Source organism: Triturus cristatus, chromosome 8 (genome assembly GCF_964204655.1).
Source record: "Triturus cristatus chromosome 8, aTriCri1.1, whole genome shotgun sequence".
Taxonomy (NCBI): domain Eukaryota; kingdom Metazoa; phylum Chordata; class Amphibia; order Caudata; family Salamandridae; genus Triturus; species Triturus cristatus.
Window position 1 is genome coordinate 293819706 of NC_140591.1, and position 15429 is coordinate 293835134.

At 45.2% G+C, this 15429-nt stretch overlaps 1 protein-coding gene across 8 annotated transcripts in view; it reads left to right on the forward strand.

Annotated features, from left to right (window-relative positions):
- Positions 1-15429, forward strand: part of PARP4 (poly(ADP-ribose) polymerase family member 4) — a 2159601-nt gene that overhangs the window by 128017 nt on the left and 2016155 nt on the right. For all 8 annotated transcript variants that reach the window (XM_085621544.1, XM_085621545.1, XM_085621546.1 and 5 more), the window contains exon 2: positions 355-516. The gene's annotated coding sequence lies outside the window, so the exon portion shown is untranslated. The remainder of the gene's footprint in view (positions 1-354; positions 517-15429) is intronic.

Genomic DNA, 15429 nt, shown 5'->3' on the forward strand with positions numbered 1-15429 from the left:
TGGATTACCTTGACTGTAATGATAAAGCGGAAATCATGAGAATTCAAATTTGTATCTCTCTTCCTCTCTATTGCTCTCTATATTTCTCTGTCCTTTAACGGTTAATGTGCTTCAATGGGCCAGATGTTCTGCATATTGAGCAAAAATGCATGTAATGTACCAAATTGGGTTACATTTACGTGGATTGTTTGCATAATTATTATCAGGGAAAATGTGAATTCAGAAGTCCTCTTGCCCATTTATATAAAAATGAATGTTAGAAGTAAAATCAAGTATTAAAAGATTGAATAGAGATAATATAAATTAATTAAATCTTGATAGTTTGATCAGCCTTGTTTGTATTTCTGTTGATAGGTTATGTATGATTGGCAGCCATCAAGCCAGCAAGTATCCGAACAAGTGCTGACATCTGCCCAAATTGCTTGCCAGCCAGCAACGGTCCTCTATCAGCCTCGTCTTCATTCCAGCTCAGTTAACTGGCCACTTTACCTTCTTCTCAGATCATCCATCAAGAAGGTACTAAGACAAGTGTTCAGTTTTTAATGAAGTGAAGGCGGTGATGTAAGCCAGCCAGGATTGAGTGTTTTGAATCACAAAGACAGAACTAGGTAAACAGGTTGATGATTCTGGTGTTCTGGAAGCTATGCAAGAAGGCTTCAAAGTTCTTAGACAATCAGTCCACATTGCTGATTACTCCGGACAGCTACACTTATGGAAAGATAACAGCAATTGTCCAATTGGGTCCTGATTCACAAAGCTTTTCAACGAGTAGGTGTGTTTTACTCCAGATTAATTTACGAGTTACACCTGAATTTCCAGGCTAATTGACATAGTATTTTTCGTGAGTAGTTTCCATGAATACCACATGCTTATACGCATAAACTGGAAGTATATATTTTTCAAGGATGTTCACAATCATGTCATACCTCAGCCTGGAGAAAGACACACCTGCTCACAGAAAATGCTTTGCGACCCGGTCTGGATAGTCTGGTGGAACCGACACCTAAGCCTGGATTAAGCTGTAGCTACTCATACAGAATGTTTTGTGAGTCAGGTCCTCAGTCTATAAAGATATGTGGAGGTAGACCGGCGAAATAGTCACACAATGAGATTTTTCACAGAAGGTGGAGCGTCGGATCGAAGACTGCTCTATCCATGGAAATGTTTGTACAGGTGAGATGTGGGTTTTTTCTCCATGTTGTGGAAGGATTTCGTTTGGGACTACATTTGTGCATAAAATAAGCCAGCTATAGTTCAGCACCTTTTCTAAAGTGTACTCATTTGAAAGATGTCCCTTAGAAGAATCAGGGATTCCCTATTTCCCCTTTGTAAATGTTTAGTTGCAATATTATTATTGACATGTTCTAACTCCAAAAAATGGCTCATATGTTATGATGCAATAATCACATGTGTGTTATACCATATGAGTGAATATATGCTGTTATGATTGTCATAGTACTATCAGTAAAGGACTTCCTGAAGCAAAAGTTAAACGGCATTGGATACCTAAGATGAATGGATCTCTAAATATTCTCATTCCTAACACCAAATCTGCGGTTAGTAATGGGAAAAAGAGAAATGGCAAAAAATGTAAATGGGGGAAAAAGAAGGAAAGATTGCAGGAGGTAGCCGAATTTTAAGACTAGACTGTCGGAATTGGGAAGGTGAATACATTCTCCAGTCTTGTCCCGAACTCCTACACTGTATTGCTTTCACTAGGGAAGAGTATAGATGCTTGATGGAGGAAAAGGCGAAGGCCCACTACCAAGCCAAACAACACCAATTATGAGGTGGGTAATAAAGCTGGTAAATTGTTGGCATGGTTGGGGAAAAGAGAGCAAAGGAGACGCTGGATACACCAGGAGAGGGGGTGCTGATGCAGTTTGCGGATGAAATCTCTGCGGCATTTGCAGCTCACATCGCATACTTGTACATCCTGAAGTGCAGTTTGAAGTGCAGGGCGACAACCTTTGGAGGTTTGTGAGGGACCTGCCTTCCCTGGTTTTGGACTGAGAGGACTCAGTAGCACTTGACATGGAGATCAGCACTGATGAGCTCTAGATGCTAAACACCAGCTCCACAGGGGGAAAACTCCTGGGCCTAACCACCCCCCGTCCAAATGTATTTGCTGCATCACGTGATTAGTATGTGACCCAATACGCAAGCTTTTGGGTGAGGTCAGTGGGGAGGAGTGCTTGCCCGGAATCTAAGGACAGCCACTATTGTCCTTATCCACATGGAGGGAAAGCCACCGGACCAATGTTCCTCCTACAGGCCGATTACCCGATTGCATACAGCAGTGAAAATCTTTGCCAAAGTGTTAGCTAACTGCCTGATTCAGTAGAGTGACAAACTGGTGGCTCCCTACCAGTCGGGATTTATGCCCGTGCTATCCACTCGTTTCAATTAAAGAGGACTCTTTGGTTGCCCTTGCAAGAAGGAGGACCCTGGGTGAACCTGCAATATTGTTATCCCTGGATGCCAAAAAGGCAATTGATTCAGTAGATTGGCGGGTCCAGATCGAGATGCTGGGTAGGATAGACTTCAGGTGAGAGCTAATTCCTTGGTTAAGTCTTATACACACTAGGCTGGTAGTTTGGGTGCAGATGAATGGATCCCTGTCATGGGAGTTTGCCTTGGAGAGAGGGATGAGACAGGGATGCCCACTCTCCCCTTTGTTGTTTGCCCTATTCCTGGAGTCCTTGGCTTGCTGGGTACGGGCAGACGCCCAGTTGCGGGGGCTGCAATGGGGACTGGACTGGGAGGACATTATGTCTATTTATGCAGATGATGTGCTACTATACCTAGCCAACCCAATGTGCTCCATTCCCAGAGCACTGAAAATGTTAGAAACCATCAGGAGGTATTCAGGGGTCCGTATAAAGTGGCATAAGTCTGTGGCTTTCCCGCTGAATAACAGAACTCCCCCGTGGATTGATTGTGCCCCCTATGGTGGTCTACAGTAGGATTCCAATACCTGGGGGTGGAGGTTACCTTAGACCTTGGTGAGTTCCAGAGGAACAACTTGGGACGAGTCCTTGAAGATTAAAGGAGAGATGTGGGTCACTGGCGGTCGCCTCCTCTGTCCCCTGATGGGTGGGGCTGCCCTATACAAAATTATTGTGTTGCATACGTTCCTTTATCTACTACAGAACACATTATAGGAGTTGCCTGAGGAATTCTTCAAGGCAGTGAATGCTATTACCCTTTGGGATGGGGGACCCCACGTATAGCATTACAAACTCTGAGCTATTGCTCATAAATGACTGGGCATTCGCCCCCTTGCAGGAACCTCCACTTAGGGATGACAGGCATTCTCTAGAGCCACACAGGAAGCTATATGATCAAAAGAGCGGACCCATCATCCAGCCCAATGGATTAGTTAGTCCTTTCATGGAAGTTAGCCTCCGGGGAAATGGGGCTAGGAAGGGATACCAACACTTCAGACCCCGCTGTGGGAGTCTGCCATCCTGGGCACTGGAGTGTAGGAAGCAATGGAACATGATTGAGATAACAAAGTTAGGATATGTTTCAGGTTTGCAGGGCCTCCTTTCAGTCACAGAGTTGCAAGGGCAGTTCAATCTGGCTCCCACTACTCTGTGAATACAGACCGATCCAACATGCCCCCAAGGGGTATAAGGATCTGCTTCATGAAGTAGCAGATGATTCTCCACAAGAATTAAGAGTGCAAGGGGCCACCCTGCACAAACACAACATTTCCCTTATTTACTGGACATTGGTCAACAACTGCTAGCCATCCCTAAATGCACCGCATTGTAGATGGGAGAGGGACCTGAGATAATTAAAAGACGAGGACTGGCGAGAGGCACTTTGCTACCCAAAAGAATTCACCATAAACTCGGGCTTCAGATTAGTGCAACTAAAATTACTACATTATGACTATTACAGTACAACAAAACTCTTCCATATGGGCAACGTAGCGGATGATAAGTGCCTGCGTGGCTGTGGCTAGAGTGGAAAATTGCTACACACTATATGGTAGTGCCTTAGAATACGGTAATGTTAAACACGGGTGGGTCAGTGCCTCGCAAAGGTTACTGAAGAGCAGGTGGACCTAACACAGACATTGGTTGCTCTTGGGATATGGGGCAACCAAACTTTACCCAAATATACTATCCTGTTCTGGAAAGTCGCTCTTGCAGTCGCCAGCAGAGATATTGCCCGGATGTGAGGTAGAGGGACACCACCCTCCATGTCGCAGTAGAAGGCGGAATTGGACTGGTGCATGCAAGCTGAGCATACGGTGTAAATAACTAGGGGCTGTCCCAGAATTTTTTAAGTGTGGGGTCAATGGGTGGACTAAAGTGATCTGGGTTAATTTAAAAGGTTGCTTCAAGCCATAAGGTCTTCTTTAGAAAGAAGGCTGTGTCATGCCAGTGTCAATCTGTTTTTCTGGTTTTACTCTTCTGCTCAATGCAAAAACACAATAAAAATATTTATATATAAAAAAAAGAATCTACAAGGGGAACAGTTGTTCTGAAACTTTGCACAAAGCTGTTTCTAGCCACATTAAGCCTTGCCAGAGAAACGTATCCCAGACCTCTGTTCACTGTAGTTGTTCAGAATGATCGCCTAATTCCCTCCGCCTCCTTGATTTTGAGATAATAGATAAAGCAGACCCTGCTCACGAAAACCAACAGGTCACCCTGCTGCAAGAGGGTATTAATGAAAGCTGTGCTGTGCAAAAATGTTGGTAAAATAATAGAGTTCCTCCCTTTAAACAGCATAACGTTTAAACCGTGGAATGGCTTGCCCCATGCAAATGAATCTGAACTTGGACAAGGAGAAGAGTTATTTGAAGAAAATCCTATTTTCTGGAAGGTGGGGTGAACTTGACTGATAAGGTCAGGTCCTTGCTGACCTATGTAGTGCATGTCTCTTCTGGTAGCGGTCTACTTAACTTTTAAGAGAATAGCGTACCACTCATAAACAACGTCTTGTATTGTTCTCTCCAAAAATAAGTTTCTACACCCAATTGAACAAAGTTTATGAAGCAATATAAATGTCTCATAATATTTCTGCATACAATATTTGGACATGCACTACACACATACACAAGGTAAAAAAATATTTAGATCAGATTATCTGAACAAAAAGTTATCTTTTCCCTCGAAGCATCTACACAGGGGTGTTGCTTCAGGGGAGTGTTTGGGGTGTGACATCCCCCAAATAAATGCATTCTCGGCTTGGTATTTCGGTCTGCTACTTCTGTTCTGGTTTTTATCATTGTTCTGATTTCAGTGAGAGGTTTTGGCTTTTCATTTTCCGGAGCAGGAACATAAATATATATATGTATATATAATTACCGGTACACCCCAAAAAATAGTAAATCTGCAACTGTATGAGTATTCCGTGATTAGATGCAAATTTACTACTTATTGGAATTCACAGATATTGTCAGTAGTTGTGTTGCAGGGATTCTGCTTATGCACAGAACTATGCGCAGGAAACCAGGACCTCAGCGAATTGTGGTGTACCAGAAACTCCCCTCAGAACCAAGAACCCCTATCCGACTAGCTTAGTGTCCCATTCGTTATCCGAGATTTAGCTTGGCGGTCCCAATGTATAGACAACCCAGAACAAGCAACTTAGATACTCTCAGGAGTGGTGGGAATCCGAAATACCCGTTGGTAGCTATATATCAGTCCACAACAGAATAACAAAGACAAGGTAAAGTTTCAAGAGTTTATTTTATAAACCTCGCGTCCTAAGATGCAGTACTTTGGCTAACACAAGCAGACAAAGGGTTAGGATCAGCACCATCAGCATTGTTACAATACCATAGAAAATGAAAGGAGCAATCGTAATAATAATGACAGTGGAAAGCAACCACCCTCCTTTCTCTAGCAACTAATAAGGTATTATTAGACTAATAGAAGGTCTCTTAGGCTTGCATGTGGGACCCCATACCTTATAGATCAGCTTAGTGGAATCGCATCACAGGATCAGCTAGGCTCTCTCCTGCAACAGCTCTTCGTTTCGAATGTAACAGAAAACATGCTGCTCTGTAATATTAAAGGGCTCGTCTTTCAGGTATTGGCAGCTGTATGTATGTTATGGCTAAGAAGTGGTACGATCAACCTGAACATAACAACCTGCACCGTCTAGTGACCCAGACTCGTTCTTTACACGGTGTACAGACCAAGGTCACAGCTCACTGTTAAGGATGTTAAACAACAGACGGTTCTCATGTGAAGCAAAGTCGAGTCAGCAGTTCTCGAATGAATAACATGTAACAACAGTGTCGCGTGCAAAAGCAGCAAAAGCGGCAAGCTGGCTTTCTAACAGCTGACGAGGTTATGCTAACTTAGCGTTGTATATAGGGAGTGGTTAACCCATACTACACCCCCCCTTGATCGGACTACTAACCACTAGGGGCGCACTTATCAAGAACGCAGAGTTCAAGTCAGAAAGAACGGAACCAAGGGCATGAACTATAAGTCCATATAAGGTAAGTGTAAAGTTCGAAAAGGAAAAAAAAATTCAAAAACATAAAAAGATGTCGCCGGGTGTAAAAAAAACCATGAAAAAATGGAGAAAAAACGACATCAATCGATACATCATGGGTCGACCAAGATAAAAAGTCAATCCATAAAAGTATAGGCACAATAAGTTGCAACAGCCTCCAAGAGGAAATCATTGGAGCGTTCTGCAAAAGTATCTGCCATCCAGTTCAGCAAGGGAAAGGAACACACGTGTTCACTCACAATAGGAGCTTCCAGCACCACACGGGGATAACAGGAAGGTTCCCCGATATAACTTCGTTCCAGAAAGTCAATCGCAGCCTCTTCAATGGCCCAATTTCCAAGGACTCCATGTGCCGCACCCAAGGCCATAAACCCAACACCAGAACATTCATACTCATGAGCCGTTAAGGGGCCCATCAGTTGACCAAAATCCGGTACAGGTGACACCGTGGTTGACAGGCATAAATCCATAGCCCACAGGAATGGACAATCCAGGCAGTGAAAGACAGGTTGCACACAAGTAAAGAAGGGAAACCGGAAGGACAATCCATACGCGACACTTAAAGTCGCCAGGGGCAACGTGCCATAGTATTCAAGCATCCGGTTACGCAGATGAAACAGGCGCGGCATGTTGTCTCTGTACGCAAGTTGCGCAGCCATTGCGTAGGACGCAAACCAACAAAAGTATTCCAGCTATAAGGGCGAGAAGCAAAGGAAGACCTCCGAAGACGCTGGAAAAAATAGAATGAAAAAATGCAGGAATCACACCAAAAATAGTCTGAAAGGAGGTCACGAGGCCGGAGCCCACTAGTTTAAAAAAATTAACTATGCCGGTCGTAGACGAGGCATTAAAGATAGTCTGTATTAATGTTCCAAAATGGAAGGGGAGGTCAGTATTCAAAAGCGCCTGCACCTCTGTACGGGTGTTTGCCACGTGAAGAAGAAAGGTTTCATGGGATGAAGTCAAAGCGACCTCCCTTTGAGACAAAAGAGCCCTTATTCTGCTCATCTGGTTGAACTCTGCGCTCAAGGTTGGAATTGAAGGCCAGATAGAAACATCGAGCCGGCCATGCGGGGGTGGGAAAAGGACATGATTACAGCAAACTACATGCTGTGAAACAGTGACTATGTATGGTATGCCCTTTAGCATCCCACTGCAACGTTCATTATTTAAAAGTAAATAACTACCGTTAGCCAGCAGTGTAAATGAAGGGTTTATAACTGGCACCGGTACACCTTTCAGCACGCAAGCCAAATTAGGAGCGTGTACATTGCAAGCACCATGTAATTGTATGTGTCTACACACCACAGAATGATCAGGAGCAGAAGTGCATTCCTCACCCTTCAGATAAACCTCTGTGCCCTCCCGCATGCATCTATATGTAAACGGGAGCGACCAAACCTCGTGCAGGAACGCACTACCAAGTTGTTCATATCTGCCAAGAGCATAATGTTTCATGCACGAACTAAATTTAAAAAGCGAAAAAGGTAAAGTGATCACGCCGTGGATAAGCCACACGGCTGAATTTAACTCTGCAATAGAGAAAGGCAATGGTTCTAATTTCTCAATGTGCAGCAATGAATAAGTCGCATCCTTCATAGACATAAACTGTTGTTTCGCAGTTAAATTAAAAGGGAGGAACAAAGAGGAAACATTCATGTAATCCCATGGGACCTTCCCTGCCTTTACGTTTGTAAAGTCCATGCAAACTGCATAACAGAACGCAACTGATTCTGGCCATGATACAACACAGACAAATCATCCTGCACAATGTCTACGACAGATGAAACAATATTATCTAACGTGTAAATTCTAGAAGACAAGGTATTTATACTATTATCGATCACAGCCAACACTTTTTCCATATTGGCCTGGTCAATAGCACGTAATCTGGACGCAGCCTCAATTTGTGACAATTTCCAAACTTCGTTGTAAATAGCATATATCCATCTTTTGGACCTGCCTATTGCAGGACCTTTAATAAAATCATTCAGATCAATTTTGTCGTTTAAACGTGACAAATGAAGTTTAACAGATGCTAATGTGGAATGTTGCAGCGACGACTGGCATAACTTACCTACAGAGTAGGTAGTTACAGTGTGTGATGATTCAAAACGAGGATCTACCCTGACTTGAGTGTACCCAGGTGCCAAGGCAAAAAATCGACGTTGACAAGAATCTGAACCAGTTTGCCAAACCAACCAACCCTCAGGATTAAACGCCGAAACATTAAAGGTGGTATTGGAAATGAGGGACTGCAACTTAATAAGGGGAAGATCTGTGTAATTACCCCAACCGGGATAAGCACCCAGATCCGGGATTGTGGGGGAATTCAATTTTTTAGACGTTGCCAAACCAAAACAAGTCGTCTGAAAAATAGATGAATTCAAAAATAAAATATGGTGTGGGATAAGACAGGCGCGATGCAAAGCTTCTGTTCCCTGAACCTGCCATGGTTTAGTACCCCAAACCGATTTAAGATCGATAGTAGCTTTCCATAGCTCATAGCCTCCGACAGCCAATTCGTCCATAAAGGACTTGGAATATAATAATTTGGTATGTGTCAACCTTACCTTCGAGGCGGTCTCAGGCGCCATTTTAAAATAAAAGGAGGCCGGTTTAGACACACTAAAATCCGAAAAGTATGTGAACTTGTTCACAAACGTGGCAGAACTACCCTGATAAGGGGCCGGACAATGTTCCCATTGCGTGTAATTTACAAAATTCCAAAAGGTATTTGCTCTGTGTAGGAAATGTGTGCCATAATGTTGATAACAAAATTGTTCACCATAATTAGCAGAATTTAAATACAAATCTTCAGCATCAAATGCAGCATAATATTTTAGATCAGAAAATAGTGCTTCTATTGCTTGTACATCCCAATCATCAGATCGGATATTCTGTTTAACTACATCACCCATAGAAACACGAAATACATTAGGCCATTAATCACTTCGGTAGGTCCATGAATTTGAAATTTAACAGCATCCCAAGCGATCCCATCACGCACAGGCCAGGCAGTAATGTTCACAAAAGTCTGGTCCCTTTTCATAATGTGTGATGAGGAATGGGGAGCCAAAGTTCCATCAATTAATCCAATCGTAGATCTTTCAGTCAGGTAGTGTCCATTTATAAGTTTAAAAAACACTACCACAAAGCCAATTGTCATGAACAAAAAAATACATATTAGCACCAGCCAGATGTAAGTCCATGGTGCCACCAAAAAATGTCTCTTGAACCAGGCAAAAAATATAGCAATTTTGGAAGGGGCAGTGGAAGTCATTGATTCAGTGTCAAAGGAAGAACGGGACTGGTCAATCGCTGTTGAATGTAAAAGAGGCAACGGGACACTTGCAGGATAAGCATACTCAGGATCATCAGGCAAATCACCATCAGTAGGCGGCATAGGAGGGGCAGCAACAGCATGCATCTCAACGGCAACCTCAGGCATGATGTTCGAGGGCGGCATCACAACAGAATTTCGCAGAATAGAAGGGCAAGAAACTGAAGGTGTCATACTATGAAGTATCGGCCACTCGCTGTAGCTTGACATTGTCAATCGAGATGTACCTGTTATCCTTGCGACCAGGAAGTGATGGTAAAATAACTGTACGTGTACCCTGGACTCCAAGCACCGGGACTGGTGCACGATAAGAGGGGCCAAACTCTTTCTTGTTTTCCACCTTCTCACAGACCAGGTCACCATCTCGAGGTAGCCAGCCGACTACCGGAATCTGGAGCTCTGCTTCGCATGTAGTGGGTACGTGTTCCTTTGCTAGAGTGTCTCTGGCTTCTTGTAGATTCTGTAAGACAGCACAGTGATCATCTAGGTCAAAAGGCGCGGCAGCCGCCGCCATGTCTAGACCCTCAAGGTCCGGAACAAACATTCACATTCCAAAGAGCATCATGTATGGGGTCCGCCCACCCAGAGACCTTCTAGGGAGATTATTAAGTGCACGTTGCACGTCATACAAGTGGGTTAGCCAGCTTCGGCCTGTACCTAAAACCCTTGCTGTCAAAGATTGCTTTAGGTCACGGTTCATTCGTTCCACAACACTATTGCCCTCAGGCCGGCATGGAGACGAAAATTTGACTTGGACCCCCAAACTTCTCATGGCTTCTTTGTAAGCCCTAGAGGCAAACGCAGGGCCCTGGTCAGAATGAAGGGTACCACATGCAAAACTCCCAATAAAGACACGCAAATCCTTGATGATCGTCCGGGCATCAGTACTCCTTTGCGGCCACACCCACAGAAAACGCATGCACGAATCCACTGCAACCAAGATGTACTTGAACGCAGTATCAGAGGAGAAAGGACCGCAGTCATCTAAATAAACACACGCAAGTGGTTGATTAGATATATACAGCTTCGTTTGTGGTGGACGCGCGACAGAAGAAGGTTTAATCCGTTGACAAATGTCACATAAAAAGACATAAGCTCGCGCTTGTTTGTACAAACCGTACCACCAGTAACGTTGCTGCAAAAGAGATACAGTCGCCGAAACGCCGGCATGCGCAGACGCAACACCTTCGTGGGCAGCTGTAATCAGTGATGGTCTGCAGTCCGCGTTGGGAATCAATCTGTCACCAACGTCGTTAATCCTCACTAACGGGACGTTATCAGGACTTAAACGATAATGGTAGCGGGAAGGGAAACCTTTCGGAAAGCCCGTCCCTGTCTCGGACGCAGCAATAGCTGCCAATATGTCATCATCAATCCTAGTTTTGGATCTTGTAACTGCTGCTACTAAATATGTCGCCATTGCGGTTTTTGCTGCCTCGTCAGCCAAACTGTTACCGACAGCATGGACACCAACGCGTTGGTGACCAAGAGTGTGAATTACATTCACGAGGGGCAGACCTTCTTTAAGTTCTGCCACTCGAACCCAAAGCGTTTTGTGCTTTACTGTGCTACCTTTCGAATCACGAAAGTCATTGTGACTCCAAAAGTGTAAATTCTCGTTGTATGATTGAACACAATAGTACGAGTCACTCACTATAAGAGTGGTGACTCGAGGATCAGCAAACTCCAGTGCAAGCACCAGAGCTTTCAGTTCAGCTAACTGTGCGGTACAATCACCCAATGACTGCGTATGCACGACATCAGACTGGAACTCACCGTTCACAAAAGTACCCACTACAATTGTGCAGGCCGCTGAATAGGCGTGCTTTGATTCAGTTGCGCAGACCCGTCAGTGTAAATGACACAATGGTACTCCTCGAGCGGGCGCAAAGTCAGAGGAGCCGGATGAACAAATTCATACTCCAAGAACTCCTGTGTCTGTAATGCCGCGTCAAAGATATATGTGACGTCAGGCGAGGTCAAGGAGGTTGCCCATTGTATCCACCTTGGATGCAAAGCCTTAGAATTAGGCACACTGGCTTTAGTAACCGCCTCAAGGGCAGGGTACGGTGTTACCACCAGCATGTGCTTCCCCTGTGATAGCGCTCGCTCTTTCAGGATTGCCATCTGAAATGCTGTCAGTACTTTTTCGACAGCGGAGAAGCGCAGCTCAGCCGAAGTGTACAGATGAGATTTGTATGCAATGGGGACGGTGTCGCCCTCATTGAACGTCAAGTAGGTGAAACCCACTGCACCCGGTACGATTCTAATGACTAGGTTAGTGTGGTTATCACGAGTTTGTAAGAACTTTGAAGCAAGAAGATCAGACTGCAAAGATTGCAATGCAGCCGAATGCTCAGGCAGCCAGCAAGATTTGGTAAAAGTAGGTTGTACCAAGGCATAAAGCGACTTGATACGCTGCGCATAATCAGGAATGTAGGTACGACCGAAATTCAGAAAACCCAGCAAAGATTTTAATTTCTTCAGTGTCGTAGGAGTACTAAGGCGTGCGCATTTCTCAAGGAACTGCGGAGCCAAGCCTCGACCCTCATGATTGAGTTTGTACCCCAAAAACAACACTGTGAACTCGGCAATGTGGGACTTCGCAAAGTTGAACTTGTAACCGAAGTCAACAAACATAGTTATTATGTTATCCACGCGAGCAAGGTGTGGAAGCAACTCGTCGTCTGTCAGGTAGATGTCATCTACATATGAATATGCTTCCGGGTCAACCATCTCCAAGAGAGAGACCACACGAGCAGCAAAGACCCCGGGGCTATTTTTATAGCCCATCGGGAGCCTTTTGAACTTCTTTTGTTTGCCACCCGAGGTAAACGCCGTCCACTCATAGCTATGAGGGGACAGGTTGTGGCTATAAAAGCCATTGGAGATGTCAAGAGTAGTTTTAAAACGTTTTCTCACGAGACTATCGACGAGAGCCGAACTGTGTGTATTCTGGACCGCACATGTCCGGCAGTGCGAATTTAAGTGCCGGTAATCCAAAACTAGGCGTACGATCCGTCAGGCTTCGTCACAGTGAATAAATGATTATTCATGGGTGACACACATGTTTCAATTACTCCCTGATATACCAATTGCTCAAGAATGGACGCGACGTGAGATCGAGCCTCGCGACGCATGGGGTATTGGGGTTGGGGCTGGGGTTCTGACCGCAACGGTATCGTATGATTGGGAGAAAATTTGTCCCAGCCCACCTGAGTACGGTACAACGCAGGTGCGAGCACCTGCGCCCACTCCCCGGCTAACCTGTTAGAATGTTCCAGTGGCACTGTGTGCCCAAATGACGGGAGGATTACTACCTCCCCTCTAGGAGCCTCTAAAACGAAAGCCGGGGGCCAATCTGCCTCCGCCAAAAGAATATCATAGGTGGAGGTTAAATTATCCCAAAATACCACTTTAATTTTACGTTGTATGTCACCCTCAATTAAAAGGACAATATCAAACATCCATTCAGGGGGAGCTACGCGAGTATCAGCAGTTTCAACACTTACATATGTATCAGTTGCTGTCGCCGCCAGAAATGGACGCAGCGCTTGCCGCACTACTGTAACTTCCGCCGCGCTGTCTAGCAGCGTTAGTGCCCATGTCTGGTTCAGAAGCTGTGTCCGTACCATCTGAGGCATATCTCGCAGTCAGAGCAGCAACTTTTTTCTTCTGAAACGGGGGTCTTTGACGTGCAGACTCGTCCTGCTTGCCTTTACCGTCAGTCTGACGGGGCTGCTCACGACCTTGAGCACCCCTTCCCTTCCCACGATCTCCGCCACCGGATTGAAAAGCTGATGTTTCCTGTGAAGAACGAGGAGAGCGTTGTTCAGGAACCTGAAATCTATCAGGTGACTTAATATTAGAACGGTCGCGCAAATCATAAGTGCGTTCACTTTGTGTCTGCACCGGCGACGCATAACGAGACCTCCGTTTCTCTTGCTGCTTCCCCTGTTTTTTAGTTCGCCAACTTTGTTTTGGAAAGTTGGGCTTCTCGTCTTTAGTAGACGAGCTCACTTTAGGCTGCTACACCACAGTAGGAATGACCACGGTGGGTTTCACACCCAAGGCGCTACGTCCCACCATTCTGTAGGCTTTCGCTATAATTTTTGCGAATTCCTTTGGCCTGTCGCCCGGATCCACAAGTGCCAACATATTACACACGTGGAATTGCATGGCATCTCCTTTAAGGTTGCACATAACCATGGAACAAACAATATCGAAGCTGTCGACAAGCCTCATTCCCAACTCAATTGCTGCCTCTGCACCATGATTGTCTTGGACCTTCTTGATGACCGAGGGCAGTACAGACATAGACGGAGTGCCATAGCACTTCGCATAGGTCGCAGCAAAGACCTTGCCCCAATTGTCACAGTCGATCATATCTGGGACCAGATCCTTCGGCAAAGTAATAGTGAGTATCCTGTGTTTATCCACAGGAGAAGTATGTGGAAACATGGCTTCTAATTGATCAAATTTTTCAGCAAGCCAGTAAGGAAATTCATCCCTATTTTGGGGGTGCTTGCTGACAACCGCATTAACCATAACAGGACTGATGACCACCGCGTGATGGTCAGTCGTGTGGCCCGCAACTGCAGGTGCCCCCACCTGTACATTGCAAGACACGTACTGCACTAACGCCCTATGGACCGTAATCAGGGCAGTGTGTAGCACTCGTAACTCCGCCACAGTCATGTAGCGGGGGTGGGGTGTATAACCGGCCAGCACCGGCCATGTGGCCCCTGCAATTGACAACGGGCCCATTCTCGCCGGTACTACCGCATGGGGAAGGGCGCCATTAAACCAAATAGTATGCTGCCAGGCAGTGAGAGGAATCTCAAGTGTCCGATAAGGGGCATAGGCTGCAGGCACCGCGGTGTGAGTATATTCGTGGAACAAATTGTCGTTTGCATCCACTTTTTCAAACATCACCCAAGAGTAAAACAACTCATACGGGAACGCCGCATCAGCGCCTACTACTAAAATAACAGCCAAGCCATCATCAGGGACCCCATAGACCCGTAAATGTGCGGTCAGGGGAACCCGACTTTGCGCTGCAACATTGACCGCCATCGGAACACACAGAAGAACAACAACAAGCTCTACGGTAGCACTGGGGTTCAGAAAAAGAAAACCTTTTTAATTATCAAGCTTGAAAGAACCTTTAGTCGAAACCTAGGTAGGTTAAGCCGTCACTCCCGTTGTTCGGAAACCAGAGAGAGGGCGTTGTGGACTAATAAAAGCACTACTAAGGCGTTTCAGATCAAAAGACCAAACGTTGGGCGCCATGTTGCAGGGATTCTGCTTATGCACAGAACTATGCGCAGGAAACCAGGACCTCAGAGAATTGTGGTGTACCAGAAACTCCCCTCAGAACCAAGAACCCCTATCCGACTAGCTTAGTGTCCCATTCGTTATCCGAGATTTAGCTCGGCGGTCCCAATGTATAGACAACCCAAAACAAGCGACTTAGATACTCTCAGGAGTGGTGGGAATCCGAAATACCCGTTGGTAGCTATATATCAGTCCACAACAGAATAACAAAGACACGGTAAAGTTTAAAGAGTTTATTTTATAAACCTCGCGTCCTAAGA